This window comes from Saimiri boliviensis, chromosome 4, assembly GCF_048565385.1.
Source record: "Saimiri boliviensis isolate mSaiBol1 chromosome 4, mSaiBol1.pri, whole genome shotgun sequence".
NCBI lineage: Eukaryota > Metazoa > Chordata > Mammalia > Primates > Cebidae > Saimiri > Saimiri boliviensis.
The window spans coordinates 31,200,952-31,207,439 of record NC_133452.1 but is presented as its reverse complement, the minus strand read 5'-3'; the positions used below and the strand labels follow the sequence as shown (position 1 = coordinate 31,207,439).

Sequence of the window (6,488 nt, the reverse complement as noted above, 5' to 3'; positions counted from 1 at the left end):
AAAAAAAAAAAAAAAAAAAAAAAAAAAGGAGCCGGAAGAGGAAGGAATATGCAAATTCAAACTGATAGCAACTGAATTGAGGGATAATGCTCAAGTTTACATCAATACCTGCAACTCCTGGTTATAAGTGTACTGACTTGGATTACTACTCCCCAGGCGCTCATGTCTGAAGCCCCAGTACTTAGGGAGTCCAAGGCAGAAGGATCGCTTGAGCTCGGGAGTTTGAGACCAGCCTGGGAAACATAGCAAGACCTCGTCTCTGTTTTTTAAAAAAGAAAAGAAAAAAATTGCTACTCTTTCAAACATCTGCTCCAAACAAATTTACCAATGTCCCAGAAATAATAAATCTATTCTGATTTGTTACTCTTTTGAAACCAGAGCAAATAATGAAAAATTCATACACAAATTTTTTATCAATATTATTTCTAAAATACATGCTGAAGAGACCACATGTAGACTATATACATTGTGGCACAGCTAAATTATTATTGCACAGCGACTTATGGTTTGAAATGTCAAAGTGTGACTTCATAAATCGTACATACCTAGCCTACAACACTGTATATTCCTTGAACACCGAGATATTAGTCAATGAACAACAGTTAATTCAAGAGAATACTCACTCTGCAGAGTAGCAACATTTATAGTAGGGGCAGTACAGGCCAGTTTGTGATATTACAAATTCTTCAGCTGGTGGTAGGAACAAGTAAAGAGAGAAAGGGGGAGGGAACAAGGGAGGAGGCAGAGAGAGAGAGGAGAGCACAAAGGAGAAAGCTGACCTGGGTGTACCTTCCCATCCCAAGTATTTGGGTCAGCATTTAGCACGTGTACGGGTGCTCCGGCAAGTCTGGATAAACCAGACCATAGAGCCCACCTGACAACACCTAAACCCAAGGGAAGAGGCCAGAGCAGGTCTTGCTAGATCTTTAGAATTTTGGAAACCAGTCTATATCCCTACCTCCTCCCACCAAGACTCTTAAGTAAACTCTCTAGGAAAAAAGCCCAATCTGCCAGAACCAGGTCAAAGAAACACAATGGACTTAAGTTATGTTGCTAGGGCTGAGCAGTCAGGGGTGGAGGTTACTCTGTCAACCACCCATTAAGGCACCAACTTAAAGGAAGTACTCCTGGCAGCTCTCAGAGGGACCCGGCATGGCTCTCCTAGGTGCAACGGGGAATGCAGAAGTAGCCTAAAATGCAGCACTGTTCTTTAAAAGGTTATCGTCTATTTGGGAAGATAAATGATATAGTTCACATAAAGCAATGAGCAAATCATGAGCGACTATAATTAAGTGCAAAAGTCGGGTAGGGCCACTCAAGTTCTATAGTAACTAAGAGGAGGAAGATTAGAGGCTAGTGGAAAACGTGACCACATGGCAACGGGGAGACACACAGAATGGGACTTTTATATAATAATGACAAGACTTACACATAAGGGAAAACGCTGGCTAATCTGAGAGGGAAAGGAGATTTTTCAGGCAATGGGAAGGGACACCGGTAACATGGACATGAAGCTGTCATTGCTCTTATTTGCTAAAAGAGAAATCTCTTTAGGGAAGAAGACAAATTACATTCTCGACACCCTAATGAAATCCACATTACTTCCCAGACTCACTGAAAAGGTCAGTCAGTTCCTTTTTTTTTTTCTTTTGTGTGTGTGTGTGTGTGTGTGTGTGTGTGTGTGTGTGTGTGTTTTGAGAAAGAGTCTCACTCTGTCACCCAGGCTGGTGTGCAGTGGTGCAATGTTGGCTCACTGCAACCTTGGCCTCCCAGGTTCAAGTGATTTTTCTGCCTCAGCCTCCCGAGTAACTGGGACACAGGCGCTCGCCACCACACACAGCTCATTTTTATTTATTTATTTATTTTTGGTATTTTTAGTAGAGATAAAGTTTCACCATATCAACCAGGCTGGCCTCAAACTCCTGACTTTGATCCACCCACCTCCCAAAGTGCTGGGATTATAGGCGTCAGCCACCAAGCCCAGATAGGTCAGTCAGTTTCTTAGTCTCACTCTGTCTCTTCCCTTTCACCCCCCACTAATTCAAAGGCATCAAATACACTTTCATTTGTTCATCCAGCTATTAACTATTCCTCCCTCTGTCCAGTATTTGTGTACAGAGCAAACACTGTTTTCTAGAACAACGTGAGTCCTCCATGTTAAGGACTGTTGAGAAGAGGAATTCATGCTTGTGAAACAGTCAGTGAGAAAAATGTGTGTGCGCGTGCACACACACACACACACACACACACACACACACAGAGTGAAGATCCTAGAGAGCTATTAGCTAAGCTTGACAGAGCTTCTGAGAAAGTCAAGGATTCTACGGAACTGCAGGTACTGCCTTCCTATTACTCCTGGAGGACAGGCTGAGTCCCATGGAACAATGTATGTCCCTCTCCCTATCGGATCTCAACACAGTCCATCACTATTGCAACTGACTAGTGCACACTGGGGTGCAGTGAACTGCAAGGTGACAGCAGCTTCATTCTCACATCTGCAGCGGTTGCCAATGCACAAGGGTTGGATCTCACCACCAAACATTTCTCGTGAAGCACTGAGGAGATGAACAGAGGGACAGCTAAGAAGAAGTGACAAAAATTAGAAAGTTTCCATTAGCAAATTCATTAAGAGTATACATATAATTTCATATGGATATAATTTCATATGCCACGATTTTATAAGCATTAATTTACAGAAACTTATAACAGAGACCTTCCTGCAAGGAAAAAGTATGCAAACATTCTTAGTAATGCTAAAGGAACAACACCTGTTAGATCAGTTCTTCCTAATCAAGGCTATACATCAGCTACCCAAGGAGATTTCCCTAAGAGCTACCCGCCCAGGCCCCAGCCCCTGGGAAGTCTGATTAAGTGGGACAAGAATGATGCGTAGATATGTATATTTCAAAAAAGCTCCTCCAACTGGTTGTGACACACAGTTAAAACCTGATTAAAAACCACTGTCTTGAATTACTAAGAACACTTCAGGCAATCTGTAGACATTCATCAGTAGTTGTGTTCAAGTCCCGTGCAATCTAAAAGGGGAAGCACCTTTCAAATAAATATACTAAGCTGAGAGCAACTGTTTTTCTGACTAGCTGTTTAGGTCATGCAGAAAAGCCATTCACCTGCTTAATATGACCAGACATATGTATGATATCTTAGCAAGAAGACACAAAATCAGCTTTTGAAAACCAACACATTTTTAACTATGATATTCAGAAGAGAAAGGTAGAAAGGGAAATAAAGAAACACCTTTATGGAAGGGAAGACTATTTTTCTTTCTTCTTTCTTCTGCCTATCTAGAATTGCCTGCTGTTTCAAAACACTTTTGTATAAAAGAAATAATGGCCTGTACAGAGGGATCTGCCAGTGAGTAGATCACTCCAACACATCCAGAGAACACTTCGAAACATCCAGAGAGCTGAGCGATAATTGTTTACTAAATCTAATTTGTCACATTTGGAAATTTATTTATGCAAATTATCACCTAAGAAACTAATGTCCACATGTCATGACCCTCTTATTTCTGAGTCATTTGCCTTAGCCCCTGGGACTTAAGTGTCAGTCTGCCTGCTGCAGGAGTTCCTACCATTTCCTCTGCATTTTTCTCTTCCAGGAAAACGAGAAAGAGGAGGACACAAGGTAACTTAAAATAAAATGAAAAATGTTGCCCGGGCGCAGTGGATTATGCTTATGATCCCAGCACTTTGGGAGGCTGAGGCAGGCAGATCATCTGAGGTGAGGAGTTTGAGACCAGTCTGGCCAACATGGTAAAACCCCATCTCTACTAAAAATATAAAAATTAGCTGGGCATGGTGGTGGGAGCCTGTAATCCCAGCTACTCAGGAGGCCGAGGCAGGAGAATCGTTTGAACCCAGGAGGCAGAGGTTGCAGTAAGCCGAGATCAAACCACTGTACTCCAGCCTGGGTGCCAACAACGAAACTGTCTCAAAAAAAAAAAAAAAAAAAAGTGTAAGTAACAATTGGTCCATCAAAATTTCCCAAGATCAAAACCGACTTATAGGAGCAGCAAATAATCACTAATGTGCGAAGATTAAAGCTAGTTAATTTAGAGACAGAACAAAAATCATTAAATCGGCTGGATGCAGTGGCTTACACCTGTAATCCCAGCACTTTGGGTGGCCAAGGAAGATGGAACACAAAGTCAGGAGTTTGAGACCAGCCTGGCCAGCGTGGTGAAACCGTGTATCTACTAAAAATAGAAAAAAATTAGCCGGACACGGTGGTGTGCGCCTATAATCCCAACTACTCAGGAGGCTGAGGTGGGAAAATCACGTGAACGCAGAGGGCAGAGGTTGCAGTGGGCTGAGACTGCATCATTGCACTCCAGCCTGAGCAACACAGCAAGACTCTGTCTCAAAAAGAAAAAAAAAAAAATCATTAAATCCAGAAGTTATAGGAGAGATTGGTTGACTGTTACTTTTCATACCTACTATTCCCACCAAATTAAAGAACCTACTAAAGATAATCACAATATATGTTTAAGTGGAAAATCAAGTTTGAGGAGTGTACAAATAGTACATTCTCCATGGTGTTTTTTAAAAAGGAGAGGCCAGGCATGGTGACTCACACCTGTAATCCCACCACTTTGGGAGGACAAAGTGGGAGGCCAAGAATTTGAGACCAGCCTGGGCAACATAGGTAGACTCCATCACTACAAAAAAAATAAAATAATATATTAGCCAGGTGCAGTGGTGCATGTCTGTAGTCCCAGAGGAGACCATTTTAGCCCAGGAGTTCAAAGCTGCAGTGAGTATAATCACGCCATGTCTGGGTGACATGGTGAGACCCTATCTCTAAAAAATAATAATAAACAAATAAATGAATAAAAATTTAAAAGGCAAGAGAATCATTGAAAAAAGTGGGATTGCTGAAGCTCTGAAATTATATACTCCCCTTTTCTGGGGAAAGGGACTGCAGTTTTTCTGTAGGATATCCATCAGTAGCTGTGTTCAAGCCCAGAAAGGAGTCTATGATTCAATAATGTTTAAAAACTACTCCCCCAGAAAAAAACAAAAAGTACAAATGAGGTGATAAAGTAAAAAACAAATCAAACTCCAAAGAATTAACTATCTTGAATATATATTAGTATAATATGCACAAATGAATGATACTGAGGAAAGATAAATTCATTGACCAAGAAAACCACAGAGGTTGGAGAGGTTTGAGAAACTGAACAACAAGCCAAAATCTCAGAAATTTTTTTTTCAATTCCCAAGAACTGAAGGGGAAGAGTACATAATTAAGAAGCAATCTCCAAGTTAAAACCACTCAAATAAGCAAAAACAAAAGCAAAACAACCATAATCTCATAGTCAGTTTTTAAACCATCTTAATAAATTTTTTTTAAAGATACTCCTTAGCACCTGCCAAGAAAGACGAGATAACAAGATAACATTTAAGAAGCAAACAAAAGAATCCTTCAGATTTAGGCAAAGAGAAAGAAGAGCTTGAAAGAAAATCTGCACAAGGTAAGTAGTCACCACCCGCCAGCAGTGAGGCAAAGCCCTGTTTTTTGAAGATACAAGAAAAATATTCCATGACCTAAATGATCTGAAACAATTTCTCAACAAGATCAACATCTGAGAAGGCCATAACAAAAGCAATAAAGTAGAAAGTGTTTATGAATGAAACTCATGCCTTCCCCAAAAAGAATTTAATGTGAATAAAATGTTATTAATACAATTATTTATAACATTAGTTGTTTTTTTTTTTGAGAAGGGCAGGAAGTAAGGACAGAACTTCACAAAGCATTCTATTACTACAGTGATGGAAAATGACTAATTCAAAAAGCAAAACTTTACATTATTTCTAGAAAATAGGACAATATGGTGGTTGCTAATATAAAATGGGAAGAATTAAACAATTTTACTAAAAATGTTAATGGAAATTTAAGCATTTCTTTTTTCTGTATAAAACATTAATCCAAAAGCATGTTGAAAAACAAATATCTAACATTAGAACAAATATACTTTTCCATTCTGCAAGGAGAGAATTCCAGAATTTAAAAAAACATATAATAATATTTCTAATTGTTCCAGTAAATATAGCTTCCGTCAGCCCCAGCAGTGCGCGGCAATGTTTACCAAGACTACAGTAGGTGGATCTCCCAATTGCCAGTCCCTCCCACATCCTGTGAGCCCTCTCCAGTGTTCAAACACCATCCCACATGCTGGGACTCTAGAGCTGGAGTAAAGAGAGGGCAGTTCCACCTGGCTGCACACATAAATTGCAGCTGGGAGAGACAGATGGGTTGAGTGAAGAGACCCACTGTAGGGCTCCAAGGTGCTCGCGTGGGGGATAAGAAGGAGGAGAAATCTGAACAGACCAGGCCCCAGTGGCACCACCGTGCTTGGCTCCTGCCCTCCTGCCGGCTTCCCCCAGACACTGCTGCTATATTAACGTTGGTTGAGAAGCCTGAAGACAGAATCATGAATAAAGAGGTTGTTGAAAAGGGTTAGTGTT

General features: G+C 40.6%; 1 protein-coding gene across 2 annotated transcripts in view; it reads right to left on the bottom strand.

The window, feature by feature from the left end:
- NHSL1 (NHS like 1) overlaps window positions 1-6,488 on the bottom strand; it is a 276,841-nt gene that overhangs the window by 198,592 nt on the left and 71,761 nt on the right. The gene's annotated exons all lie outside the window — the stretch shown is intronic.